The sequence below is a fragment of the Orbicella franksi genome, chromosome 11 (genome assembly GCF_964199315.1).
Source record: "Orbicella franksi chromosome 11, jaOrbFran1.1, whole genome shotgun sequence".
Taxonomy (NCBI): domain Eukaryota; kingdom Metazoa; phylum Cnidaria; class Anthozoa; order Scleractinia; family Merulinidae; genus Orbicella; species Orbicella franksi.
Genome location: NC_138155.1, coordinates 6,754,493 through 6,769,200, shown reverse-complemented (window position 1 = coordinate 6,769,200; position 14,708 = coordinate 6,754,493). Strand labels below are relative to the sequence as shown.

General features: G+C 42.2%; 1 pseudogene across 1 annotated transcript in view; it reads left to right on the top strand.

Moving 5' to 3' along the window:
• Positions 1–14,708, top strand: part of LOC145460123 (uncharacterized) — a 71,554-nt pseudogene that overhangs the window by 36,322 nt on the left and 20,524 nt on the right. Inside the window, exons 10-15 of the transcript XR_014039804.1 lie at positions 10,188–10,390; positions 10,645–11,042; positions 11,749–11,877; positions 12,387–12,560; positions 12,970–13,155; positions 14,344–14,526. The product of XR_014039804.1 is annotated as an uncharacterized LOC145460123 (transcript). The remainder of the gene's footprint in view (positions 1–10,187; positions 10,391–10,644; positions 11,043–11,748; positions 11,878–12,386; positions 12,561–12,969; positions 13,156–14,343; positions 14,527–14,708) is intronic.

The following is a 14,708-nucleotide window of genomic DNA, read 5'->3' as shown; positions in this document are numbered from 1 at the left end:
CGAGTTCGTTTTAACACTACGCACTGCTCTACGCATGTGATTACTTGGATTTTTGGCCTGCTATATTCTGTCCTTGTAACTCACATTTAGTTCGAATTTGTTGCACCGCGAAGGAATTCGAAGAATTCGCTGACTAATTTGCACGTCAATCACTCCAACGCACTTCAACCCCGTGTTATCTGCAATTTGTCATTCAGTGTAACGCAGGATTGTCGTTTTCTTATCTACCGCAATTAATCGGATTTATCAAGGATTAACGTTCCACAATGGCTTCGGCAAAACCGCAATCACCGGATGATCTAAAGGCCGCCCGCAGTTTTGCGAAGACAAACGTGACAAGAAAGGTCAATAGACTTAACGAGTTATTGTCCGCACGCGAATCCGCCGACGCCATTCAAAGAGTCCAGATTGAGCTAAACGAAGTTCTAGAGGAATTCAAAATCGCTCATGAAGCTTATCATAGCCAAATTAAGACCGAAAGAGAACGTGAAGATTCGGAAAAATATTACGACTCGCTCGTAGAACTAGCGTCGGAACTAGAGAGAGAAATCTCTTCATGGATCATGCAACCAGACGCTCAAAGATTGTTGACAGCTCAAAGTGCTTTCGTCGGCCCCGAGGATTCTGTAAGTAACGCCGGATCGCGTGATTCGTTCCACACGCGATCTGTTATTGGTTCTCGCACAAGCAGTACCCCTAGTGCAAAGGCAAGGTCCGCTGCAAAAAAGGCAGCGTTAGAGGCCAAGGCAGCTACCCTTCAAAAACTGCACGACCTCGAAATCGAAGAATTGAGAATCAAGCAAAGGAAAGCGGAAATTCAACTGCAAGCCGACATCGCAGAGGCTGAGGCCGAGAGACAAGTGTTCGAGGAGGCAGAAGCCGAGGAAAACCGCGAGCGTGAGCTGTTTCATCGGGATGAAGTCACGCCGGTCAGAGCAGCACTCAAACCCGTAAAGTCTGCGTCTACGCCCATGGAGGGAGGCCCCCCAGGCAATATCATTGACGAGACAGTAATTGGTTCTCAAGGCAAGCAACCCTATGAACCAAACGAAACTCGACAGCCATCTAAGTATCCTCTGAACCCCGAAGCACCTGAATATCGCCATAGGATGACACCAAACCAAGAAAGTTTGCCATATGACGTCAAACCCGGTAGCCATCATGATGCATCATTCGTTCGTCTAATGGAGACGCAAGATCGACATAACCAAGCCCTTATGCAGCTTGTACGTCATCAGCAGCAAAGTACAGCAGCACTGACTCTTCCGCAGCCGAGTATGCAAGTTTTCAGCGGTGATCCCATCGATTATTGCGACTTCATACACGCGTTTGAACACCTCGTGGAACAGAAGACCACAAGTCCAAGCTCTCGCCTGTACTACCTAGTACAGTATACTTCTGGTCCCGCCCAGGAACTAATGAGGAGTTGTCTTTCCATGCGAGAAGAAGAAGGCTACGTGGAAGCGAGAAGGCTGCTGAAGGAAAGATACGGTCGGAGCTACAAGATCGCTGCCGCGCATGTTAAACGACTAATTGAGGGGCCATCGATTAAACCTGAGGACGGATCAGCGCTTGAGCAGTTTTCCATCCAGCTTTCAAGCTGCGTCAATACGTTGAAGGAAATTGGTTACGTCAATAAGCTGGACAATCCCGACAACCTCAAGAAGATAATCGACCGGCTTCCATTTGGAATTAGATTGAAGTGGCGCGATACTGTTGACCGTATCATAGAAAAGGAAAACCGAGACGTCACCGTCAAAGATATCATGGACTTTGTGGCAGCTAAGGCAAGAGCTGCAACCCATCCCATTTTCGGCAAGGTAGTAAACGAAAACAGGGGAAAGCAAGTTAACGGCAAATCGTCGAGAAAACCGCCAAGAGGAGGGGGCTTCTCAACTCAAGGCAAACCTCCACCCGATAAAACTTCAAAGGAAAAACCCAAGTGTCCATCATGTTCTTCTAGCCACTGGCTATCACGCTGCGACAAGTTTCGCAAACAGTCTCTCCAGGAAAGGCAAAGGTTCGTAGACGACCATAAACTCTGCAGTAACTGCCTGACAGCCGGTCACTTCGTGCGCGACTGCCCAAAGGAAAGCTTCTGCAGGGTACAAGGGTGTGTCGGTAAACATTCTACCTTCCTACATCCAAGAAGCAATACAACCGCGTCAACCGCTTCAACCATAACCGAAAGCCCAACTGGGGGCCAAGGCAAAGGCGTGGAGCCACCGCCCGTTAATTCTAACTCTGCCAACAATGGTTACATCAAGTCCAGTTACTCCACATCAAGTAATTCAGTAACCGGGCTCGCGATTCTTCCAGTCCGGGTCAAGGCAAAGGGTCATGGTAAAATAGTGGAAACGTACGCATTCCTGGACTCCGGTTCAAACACGTCGTTTTGCACCGAAAGCCTTTTGGAAAAGCTGAACTTCAAGGGAACTAAAACGACGCTGTCACTAACAACGCTGCAAGGTGAAAGCGAGCCTATTGAATGCTCCCTAGTCAGTTTGGAAGCTTTCGATCTAAGCGAGAACAAGACAGTACAGCTGCCAAAGGTCTACTCTAGGCCAAGCTTGCCTATTCCCCCTGAAGCTATCGCCCGGCAAGAGGATGTCGACCGCTGGCCATATTTGAAAGGCGTCAACATATCTCACATAGACGCTGAGATTGGCCTTCTAATCGGCAGCGACGTACCGGAGGCTCTACAACCCAAAGAAATGAGACCAAGTGAGGATGGAGGTCCCTTTGCAACTCGAACAGTGTTAGGTTGGGTGCTTAACGGCCCGTTGGGCAGAGCAGCCACGACTAAAGTGTCCACTGTGAACTTTGTTCAAGGAAACAAGACTCTTGATGAACAATTTCATCAGTTTTGCAACCTAGAATTTAGCGACACCTTCTATGAATCAAAAACGTCTATGTCACTCAACGACCGGAAGGCTCTGAACATTATGGAAGAAACAGTTAAACTAGAAAACGGTCATTACGAAATGGCTTTACCCTGGAAGTCCTACCCGCCACGCCTACAGAACAACAGAACTCTAGCAGAGCGCCGACTCCTCCAGCTGAAAAGGCGACTGCTGAGAGAACCACTTGTCCATCAGAAATACAAAGGGTTTATGGACGATCTGCTATCTAAGGATTACGCCAGGAAAGTGAACAGTCAACCCTGGCCCTCTAGGAACCCGCTGGTATCTTCCCCATCATCCCGTATTCAACCCACAGAAACTCGGTAAAGTCAGAGTAGTCTTCGATTGTTCAGCCAAGCATTACGGAACCTCACTGAACGACCAGCTCTTACAGGGGCCGGACCTGACTAACTCTCTTGTTGGTGTACTCTCCAGATTCAGAGAGGATCAAATAGCCCTAATGTCTGATGTGGAAGCAATGTTCCACCAGGTACGCGTCCGGCCAAGTGACTGCGAGGCTCTGAGTTTCCTGTGGTGGCCAGACGGAAATCTCGACAATCAGCCAGAAGAGTACCAGATGAGAGTCCATCTGTTTGGAGGCGCGTCTTCCCCAAGCTGCGCAAACTTCGCACTGAAGAAAACAGCGGAAGACAACAAAGCAGATTTTGACCCCCAAACCATTTCAACCGTGAAACGCAATTTCTACGTCGATGACTGCCTCAAGTCAGTTGGATCAGACGATGACGCCATTCGACTCGCAAGACAACTGCGCGAGCTCCTAGCACGAGGCGGATTCAAGCTCACGAAATGGCTGTCTAATTCAAGAAAGGTCATCGAGTCCTTGCCAGAGTCAGAACGAGCAGCTCAAGTCAAAAACCTCGACTTCGACAAGTTACCAGTGGAGCGAGCTCTTGGTGTACAATGGAACGTAGCCTCCGATCAGTTTGGTTTTAGTATTGTCATTAAGGACAGGCCTGCGACAAGAAGAGGTATACTATCCATAATCAGCTCAGTATACGACCCCCTGGGGTTCGCCGCTCCATTTATTCTCAATGCGAAACTGATCCTGCAAGACCTTTGTCGTAACAAGTATGGCTGGGATGACAAGATTCCAGATGAGTTCCTGCACCGCTGGCAAGTATGGCTGCAAGAGCTACCCAAACTAGAGCAACTAACAATCGACCGTTGCTTCAAGTCGCCAGACCTCGGCGAGATCACGTCGTGCCAGCTTCACCACTTCTCCGATGCGTCACAACAGGGTTACGGAGCCGTCACATACCTCAGAATCACAGGTCATGATGGAAACGTGAAATGTTCGTTTGTCATGGGAAAATCCAGACTTGCACCAATCAAACCAGTTACCATTCCCCGACTGGAGTTATCAGCAGCCGTTGAAGCAACAAGACTAGAGAAAATATCTCGAGGGGAGTTGAGTCTACCGATCAGTCAATCATTCTTCTGGACAGACAGCACCTGTGTCCTGCGTTACCTAGAAAACCAAGACAGGCGCTTTCAGACTTTCGTTGCCAATCGGGTCGCAACGATACACGACGCATCTTCTCCCTCTCAGTGGCGATACGTAAATACACAATTCAATCCAGCGGACGACGCATCAAGAGGCGCGTCAGCAGACTCTCTCCAACGCTGGATACATGGCCCAGAATTCCTAACTCAGTCAACTGAGACATGGCCGCAACGACCTGTTGACATGAACGTTACCATTCCTGATGATGACCCAGAAGTCAAGAAAGACGCGGTGGTACATATGAGCGAAGCTTCTACTCGAGATCCCGTTTTAGAAATCATTGAACGGTTTTCATCCTGGACCTATCTCAAGAAGATAGTAGCGTGGATACTCCGTTACAAGTCAAACCTCACCCGTCTTAGCAAGGAACGAAGGAAAGGAGTGACGAGTCCAATTCAGTCAACCGACACAACCACCCCCATCACCATAGCGGAACTGAACAACGCTGAATTCGAAATCCTCAAGCACGTCCAGAGCAAATGCTTCAAGGAGGAACTCGGTTGTCTTAAGGAAGTGGACCAACAGACAACTTCTAGCGGACAGAACGTGTTGAAGAAATCTAGCAACATTTTCAAGCTTGACCCAATCCTAACTCATGGTCTCATACGAGTTGGTGGTCGTTTACAACGAGCGCCAATCAGTACCGATGCAAGGCATCCAGTTATCCTGCCAAAGAAACACCACGTGGTCAAGCTTCTTATCCAGTATTACCACCACGTTGCTGGTCATTCGGGCCTAGAGTACACTTTGTCGCTCACTAGGCAGAGATACTGGATAATAAACGGAAGATCTGCCGTGCGAAACATTCTCAACGAGTGCTTCAGCTGCCGTAAACACCAGGCGCCAACAGCTCAACAAAAGATGGCGAGTCTTCCCGAAGACCGAATAACGCCTTCGAAACCGCCGTTCACCTACACAGGTGTAGACTGCTTCGGGCCATTCGAAGTGCGACGCGGAAGGACAAGGGTCAAACGGTATGGCGTGATATTCACATGTCTCACCCTACGTGCAGTCCACATAGAGGCGGCTTCCTCATTGGACACAGAGTCCTTTATCAGCACGTTGCGCAGATTCATCGCAAGGAGAGGTCAGCCTGAGGAGATGCGATCCGACAACGGCGGGAACTTCGTGAGGGGAGAGCGCGAGCTACGGGAAGCAATCAACGAATGGAATCAATCGCAGATCCATGACTTTCTCCTCCAACGGAATATCAAGTGGACCTTCAACCCACCAGCCGGCTCTCACCATGGCGGAGTATGGGAGAGGTGTATACGGACGGTACGCAAGGTCATGAAGGCACTGATGAAAGAGCAAGTGCTAGACGATGAGGGTCTCAACACCCTGTTGTGTGAAGTGGAGGCAATAATCAACGGACGACCTATCACAAAGCTGTCAGACGATCCACGTGACCTAGAACCTCTGACACCCAACCACCTGCTGCTGCTGCGCTCAGGACCTACTGTTCCACCCGGAAACTTTACCAGCCATGACAACTACTACAATCGGAGATGGCGTCAAGTGCAGTATCTAGCAGACATATTTTGGCGGCGATGGGTCAGAGAATACCTCCCGTCACTGCAGCAACGGCAGAAATGGCACAAGCAGCGGAGGAATTTTGCAGTAGACGACATCGTCCTGGTCTTTGATGACAACAAGCCCCGTAACTCCTGGCCACTCGGTCAGATCCTGGAGGTGTATACCAACCGTAGGGATGGCCTGGTTCGTTCCGTCAAGTTAAAGACCAGTACATCGGAACTCGTGCGACCAATCGACAAGATTGTGCTACTGGAAGCAGCCGCCGTTTCAAGAAATTAAGGAACTTATGAACACCGACAATCCATTAGTTTCAGTGGATTGCAGAACTCTCTTGAACAATACAATATAATCTACCAATTAATATAAGTAATAGTATTATCATTTAGTCAACCTCATGTTTCAAACCCTTTTTTCTATCTCCTTGTAAAGGCTATCTGCAGTACCGCCTTTAAGGGGCCGGAATGTTGGTTTTGAAACGTGATGTTAATTCATTTTTTTGTCGCAGGAACTTACTTTACCGTAGATGTTATCAGGTAATTGTCACTTTCAAACAAGGCCTTACTTACTTACTTAATCTACTGTGGTTGACCAGCCTTCAGCTGCTATGTCCGTTAGGGAAATAATCATAACCGCTAGGTTTTGCGTACGTGTTCTCCGGTTAGATATATCCACGAGGTTTTCCTCGGTTAGGTCAGTTCAAGTGCAGATTTCACTACGTCAACTTCTACTCGGCATTGGGCCATAGTTTCTCTATACACTGTTACTCGTCTATTCTATCAAGTCAAGTTCAGTGCGTGTGCAAACCAAAGTGAGTAATCTATTCCTTGTTCTTTAGGGTTAGTTCTTAGGTTTTCTATTGTTATTTGTTTCGGTTGAGTTTCCTTTTATCGTTACTAAATCGGTTTGTTAGTTCTGTATGCTCGGAATCGCGCTTGATTAGGTCCATATCTCCAATATAGGGTTATTTTGCCATAAAGTACCGTCCAAGTTACACACCGTGTAGCCTATTAATCGTTTTCCAGCCTTCCGTACGATCAGTATAAGTGCCGATTATGTTACACTTCCATGTTACGGACGTTATTGAGAATGCTAGCAATAGTTTCTTCATTTATGTTATTTTATCTTTATACTTCGGTATGTTAGTTACGTTAGCTTCTATTTTCGTTATTGTATTTCAGTTCGAACCGGCATACGGTTTACATCGACTTACGGCTAAGCTTACAGCACGTGGTTTAATTCTACCTTCGTCTTGGCACGTGATTCGTTTCATTTGAGTCTGTATGGAACATTGATCTCTGTCAATTAAACTCTGTTTACATCGTAGTCAGAAGTTCTTGTCGAGTTCGTTTTAACACTACGCACTGCTCTACGCATGTGATTACTTGGATTTTTGGCCTGCTATATTCTGTCCTTGTAACTCACAGCTATGGAACTGCTGTGTACATTAAGAATGATTTGAATTGTACTAAAATTCCATACAGATGTAACTTTAATAAATTGGAAATTACTGTTACAGTTTTAAGCCAACCAATTCCAAATATTCATGTCATTGGTATCTACCGCTCAAAAACTAAAGTTACAATTTCACAGTTAATTGATGCTCTTACACATCTTCACAACTCGGTATTAATAGAACCTACAATTCCAACTGTACTGCTTGGGGATTTCAATATTGATCTAATGCAGGCAAACACAGAACAAAAAGCTCTAACAAAATATCTTACAACAGACAAAGGATACACTCAGTTGATTAACCAGAATACTACTGACTACCGTACACAGATAGATCGTGTTTATACAAATGTACCACAATGTGTACAATCAGCAGGTACCCTGGAGGCTTACTACAGTGATCATAAGCCTATTTATATTTCAATGAAAGATGTCTGAATATTTGGTAAAAAAAATTCACCATGTGTATCATATGAGATCATTATAATTATATTTAATTTAGCTAAATATAAAACTTTACATACCAAATAAATATCTAAATGTAACAAGCAACTATTTGAATCACATATAGAAAACAGTCACAACATTTATTGGCAGAAACAAAGAATGGTTTGGATTTCCTGTGCTTTTCATGTTCTCAAATTCCTAGTCCTCATAGAGATTCAAAATTTTGTCATGTAACTCTACCAGAATTTGCAGATTCTGTACATAAGAATAAATTTTTCAGGTCAAAGATATTATTTAGCTCCAATATATCTTGAGGAAAGCATACCATTTATAACTGGCTTTTCCTTTCTTAAACCCTTTCCAGAAACGCAAGAAATATCACTTGGACACCACATTTAGGTAAGTAGCTTATTTTTATTGGGGGTTGAGGAGGGGGGGGGGGGGGGAGGGAGGGGAAAGGGCAGCAAATTAAAGATATACATGTATCATTTTTCTGCATTCATTTTCATACCCTTTTAAAATATGTGACTATTATCTTTATTGTGTATTGCAGGTGAAGCAAGTTGTACTATTGTGCAGATGCATATAACCCAGATGAACACTGCAATAACAACTACAGTATAATATGCAAGTGACAGTAAGCAGATGTTAATATTAACAACACCATTACTGGTGGTATACATGTTTACCAGCTGCAAAAAATAATTTCAAAAGACTTCATAGAAACTGGCTTTAACAACACAAACTTGTCATCCTTAAGACTTCATGGAATTAATCTGAGAATTACAGATGGATGTAAAATACTCCCGCTTACAAAGAGAGTTGCTTTCAACGCTTGTGTTAGCTGCCACTTGAGCTGTTGAAACTCATTCTTTGCAAAAGACATGGTTACAAGCATATAAAATGGCTCTCCAAACTGCACTTATAATTACACAGTTGGAAACACTTTGGAACTTCATCCTTGTACGTTGATTAAAGTCAAGAATGTCAACAAGTGAAATCCACCTGAAGTCACTACATGCGTCAAAACTGAACTCAGAAATGAACCTATAGCTTTACAGTGGAATAGAGAAATACAACTTCAACTTAAAATTAGCAGCGCCATATAATATTCATATACATGAACATGTACATGTACATGTACATGTAGAGTAACATCAGTCCTTCATATTAGGACTGTAATTTAATGAAACTACTAGACCCCATCATAAAGAAACGCAAAAATAGAATGTGTTAATCTGTCTCTATTAATTAAATACAAATCTTGCAATGTTTATTTCAAGTATAAGCTATCCTAACTTTTTCAGCTTATACCTGTTGAATTCTCATTCAATTCTTAAAATGGTTATCTTGCTATACTTCTACTACATCTTGATTTTTGTTGTTGAACTCTCTTGAAATCTTTTTCAAATGTGTAATAATAATTATTTATTAAAAATGATTTTACCAGGGAACGAATTCAGCCACCTAAAGGGTGTCAATAAGCAACCATATTTGGACATTGGCACCTATGCATCACATTTGACCAACAGATGTTTATTTTCCAGTTTTTCACTCTTCTCTTTTTATTCTACGACCTTTTCTACATTCATCCAATAGGTCATTTCCGAGTTGCCTTTTGCCTCTGTGTCAAAACGAGTCTAAATGCGAAACCATTCATATGACTTCTACCTACAGGTTCATTTTTCATGCCAATTAAACTCAGGTTTCGCACGAAGAATCGTTGTGAAACAAAAGCACAAGGAAACGTTCATCCATGAGCTGCCTCACAGGGGCCTTTGATTTGATTTCCATGTTATTTACAGACTCCCTTTTTCGATTTACACGTTATTTACAGGCTCCCTTTTTCGATTTACATGTTATTTACAGGCTCCCTTTTTTGATTTACACATTATTTACAGGCTCCTGTTTTCATTTTCCATGTTATTTACAGCCTCCCTTTTTTTATTTACATGTTGTTTACAGCCTCCCCTTTTTTATTTACATGTTATTTACAGTATTATGGCAGCCTCCCTGTATTAAATTTACATGTTGTTTACGGGTTTCCAGGTTGAATCACAAGAAATTTACAGGCTATTTACAGTATTTGCAGGAACAGTTTACATGTTATTTACATGATCCTAGCCCTTTGCTTTGAAACATTTACAGTGTTTTCTTCATCATTTACATGTTTCACTTAAAATATTTACATGTTTTTTACATGAAACCTCCAAAACATGTAAAAGGGGAAAAATCATGTAAATTATTCTTTACAGTCTCTTTTTGATTATTTACATGTTAATTACATGTTATTTACATACTCTGTAAATTTTCAACTTTTCCAGTGATCTTCAGTTGAAGTCATTGCGTTCAATAATGTGGATATTCCTGATGGGTTGGCAATAGATTATGTTGGACGAAACCTTTACTGGACCGATGCGGGAACTAGTAAAATTGAGGTGGCACGGTTAGATGGATCATTTAGAAGAAGCCTAGTGACATCGAGCATCGAAAAGCCAAGAGCTATAATTCTTGATATTATAGAGAGGTAATCCAAAGCTGCAGAGTGGCCTGTCAGATTTGTAAAGTTTTTGTCAATGAGGCGTTTAGGAAAATTTATAGAAAATAGCCCGTTTATTAAGAATGCTCCTAAACTTTCTATTGTGTTTTAATGGTGCTATGTAGTCAAGAGTAAGCCTTAGCTTTTTCTATTTCTTTTGATAAGTTAAGCATATAAAATGACATGTATTATGGATAGTTATGTGTTGCTTAGAAATGAACACAAATCTGTTGTTATTTTAGTAAGATGTATTGGAGCGACTGGGGTTCGTCACCTAAGATTGAACAAGCAAACATGGACAGTTCAAACAGGAAAACTCTTGTTAGTTCTGGATTAGTGTGGGTGAATTCCCTTTCTCTGGATTTCCAAAGCAAACTATTGTATTGGTGCGATGCGAAGCTTGATAAGATCGAAAGAGTGGACTTCCAAGGAAATAATCGAGTACTTATACTGGATTTATCATTGGATAATCTGCACCCATTTGGACTCGCCCTATCTGGTGATGTTTTTTACTGGTCTGACTGGAACAGCCGAAATGTCTACCAATACAACATGACGTCTTCTGTCCGTGAGGTCGTGGTTGGTGGATTGGGAAGACCAATGGAATTGCTTATTTATGATCACACGAATACCTTTTTTGGTATGCGTTTACATTGGTGTATACACAAAAAAAATGTCTGAAAAGATTCCGTAATTAGACCTATTCTACATAACCGAAAGGGAGGAAGGGAGTGAGCACACTGATCCTAACCTGCTGTCCCCAAAATGTTATATTTGAAGTAAATACAGCCAACTTCGTAATGGTTCAATAGCAAAAACCTACTTTTGCTTGATCGAATGGTTTTCAACTAACGGATTTCAAACTTTTGTAACTTAATCAATATTCAAGCCATACAGATCAAACTTTGTGGTTTTCTCTAAAATGTATTAGGGAACACTGATGGTGAATTGTTTGGTCACATGACTCGATGCTTCTATGGTATTCATGTTTTCAAAGGGCTTTTCTGATATTTCTGAAACATTTTGTTTGAAACACAAGATGGTGGATCTAAGATGGAGGACATTTTGAAATACGGCGTCATTTAGGCGAGATAAGTATACATGTATAACCTCATGATTAACAAAAAGTTCTGTAAAATTTCAAAAGTAAATATGTTTGGATGCTTTTCATGCCACATAATTGATCGATTGATCGATCCTTTTGGCTTACCCTTTCCGATCCTTTTATGGTCCCACATGCACACTGATTCCCACTTGAAAACGTAGTTTCGAATACCGACAGTCAATTGTCTATATTGACTGTAGATCACTTCTGAAAGATAATAAAAGTCTATCTTGCCTTGTAGGTTCCAACGCTTGCTCTCAGTTGAATGGAGGCTGTAGTCACATTTGTCTTCCAAATCCACGTGGTCGTCAATGTTTTTGTCCAGAGGGAGTGCAGCTGAAGCCTGGTGACCCCTTGACTTGTCAAGGAGGTAAGGCTTTCGTACCGGCTCATTTGACGCCTTGTTTGGCGATTTGTTTTGTTTTGATTTTGACGCACAAATGAAACGAAAAAAGAAACGGTAGAGATTTCTCGATTGTTACTGAGACAAATAAGCTAGCTTTATTTATTGAGGGCCCGAGAAAAAAAAAAATCTTATACTTTCCTTATAACATTCCAGTCCTATCAAGTTCGACTCTCGGTATTTTTGGCCCACTTCCATTTAGTTTGTTTTATACTGAAGTTTCAAATCATGATGGAGAGGCTTCCTCTATTACAAAAAAGCTACCACTTCTTTAACTGAAGTCATCAATCACCATTATGTACATTCCACTGAATTGTTATCATTTACTATTCCATGGCGTTTTCAGTTTAAACGTGGATTAATTTCTATTTATTTAGCATTATTCAAACTGAATATCACCTAACTTGTATCCAATACCTCGAATAAATCACCTTAACAGTAATCTGTATCCATTAACTCTTTTCATGAATGAATAGTGAACCGCTGTCCCCAGCTGTATGCGCCTTCCCACGCAAGGTTAGCGCCGTGCTCGAATTTGCCAGGACAAACCTGCCAATTTTCCTGTGACAGAGCATACGCCCTAACTGGATCAACAACACGGACATGTAACAGCAATGGGACATGGACTGGAAAACAGCCTCAGTGTAATGGTGAGGATCATCAAATCATTAAATAAGACCGCTGACCGCGGGTGGAAAGGGACATTATCGCGAGAACGAAATGAGTAAAAAGGAACTTTTTCAACGTTTGTTATGCCTGTTTGTGCTTTTTCGCTCTAAATTCGTGACACCTGGTTAGGCCTGATGTTTCAAGAACTATTTCATTATTTCAAAGAGATAAACACTGTTTGCCCTAAAAAACAAAGAAAACGCCAAACAGGCACAGATCATATTGTTTCACCTTTAAAAAGTGTTAGTTCTCCGAATTAAAGCATGGTACTTTATGGAAACACTTAAATACCTATACCCCTTCTGCGCTTGAGACAAAATCGGTGTTGAATTTTAAGCAACTGGCTCGTTGCAATAGAGTGTATGACTGAAATTTTGAATTTGGTTTTAGTTTCTACTTGCTCAGCTCTACCAGTCCCGTCCAATGGCATCCGACAGATCTGCAGAGGAACAACGATAGAGTATTACAACACGATCTGTCTGTTTTCATGTTATCATGGATTCAACGGATTTGGCTCTTGGTCAAGAAATTGTCTTGAAAACGGAACCTGGAGTGGCCAAGATTTCCTTTGCTTAGGTGACAAGAACTTATTACTACAATCATTAATGTGAATCATAGCTATAACAAAAGGGCTGGCTGGCTGTTGTGGGGAATAGGACCGGACGCGAGTCAGTTAGTTTTACTTAAACTGGTTGTTGTTGTTGTTGTTGTTTTTTTGCGATTTCCTAACTGTTGCAAAAGTAATAAGATATACCAATTACATTACCAATCAATAGAGATTCTCAAAGACTTCGTAACGTCGAAATTTGTTGTTGTTATGCGTAATAAATAATTAAACCTCGTAACGTACAATTTACTATCTGAATACTTTTTGAAGTGAATTCCAATTTAGTTACTGTTATGAACAGGGTTGAGTGGAGTCCAATTTGTCTGCAATCATGGAAGTGCTTAACTGGAGCATCCCCGTAGCAGACGTCTGAGGCGTTTAATATTTGCATGGAAAAAAAAAACGGTTGTTCTAATAGGGAAAAAAATGGTGCGGTTAACCCAAACGAAAGTTTCCAGAGAAAAGGTTATACCTTCCGAGGCATTACCGTTTACTCGATTATACTAGAAGGAGCGGAATTTTCTCTACCATTAATATTCGCGAGTATTGCCATGTTTATTTTCACTTAGGCCACCTTCATTCGACGGAAAATATCAAATGGCAAAGCTCATTCCTGTTCTAGTTCCCTCCATGAGGAAAGTCTAGTTCAATTTGTCGGAAATTGGAACCAAAAATTCCATTCAAATAATAAGTTCCCCTACTTTGGGAAATCGCTAGGATAATAACGCTCCCAATTAAGTGGACGAGACGAAGTTTTTGTCGCCAGTTAGTCAGAGCAGCAACAAAAGACGAGTGAGGAATTTCGACAAACCGTAGCCTGTTAAACTTTTGCCGGGCCAAATGTGCAACAAGTGGGCCATCTTTGAAAAAATGCTTTGTGAAGATGAAGGAGACTTATTCAATCACGAGTAGTAGCCCAATTAAATGCGTTCCTCTCACCTTCCCGGCACGCCAATTGTACTATTTCACTCTCTGTTATTGGACACCTCAGCCGATCAGGAACAGATGAGGCGGAAAATAATACCTAAAAGAACCGATGACGTTGAGTTAAACACTTGAGTAAATGTGGTTGTTGTACATGCAAAAAGACTCCTGTTTAAAAATTTTAGTATATATCATGTTATTTAAATTAATACAGTTTCATGTCATCATTAAAGCTGTTACCTGTGCGCCTTTGAGCACCCCGCCAATGGCCCAACTACTCAACGTCTCCTGTGGCAGTACATATGCATCAACCTGCGTATTTGGCTGTCAAAGTGGATATGGAAGCACTTACCCAATTGTAACCAGGACGTGTTTGCAGAATGGGGAATGGAGTGGAAATCCTATCAACTGTACAGGTACAAACGCATTGGTGCGTTTAGTCTGTTGCCATACTAAGAAGAAGATGGGTATAGTTGACTATTTTGGCAGTGCGACATTTCACGTGTAAAGTTGAAAAAACCTCAAGTTTAATTGCGCAAAACTTCACTCCTTGACAAACGTGTTTACAAGTAGTTTTCAAATAAAGAGGATGTAATGA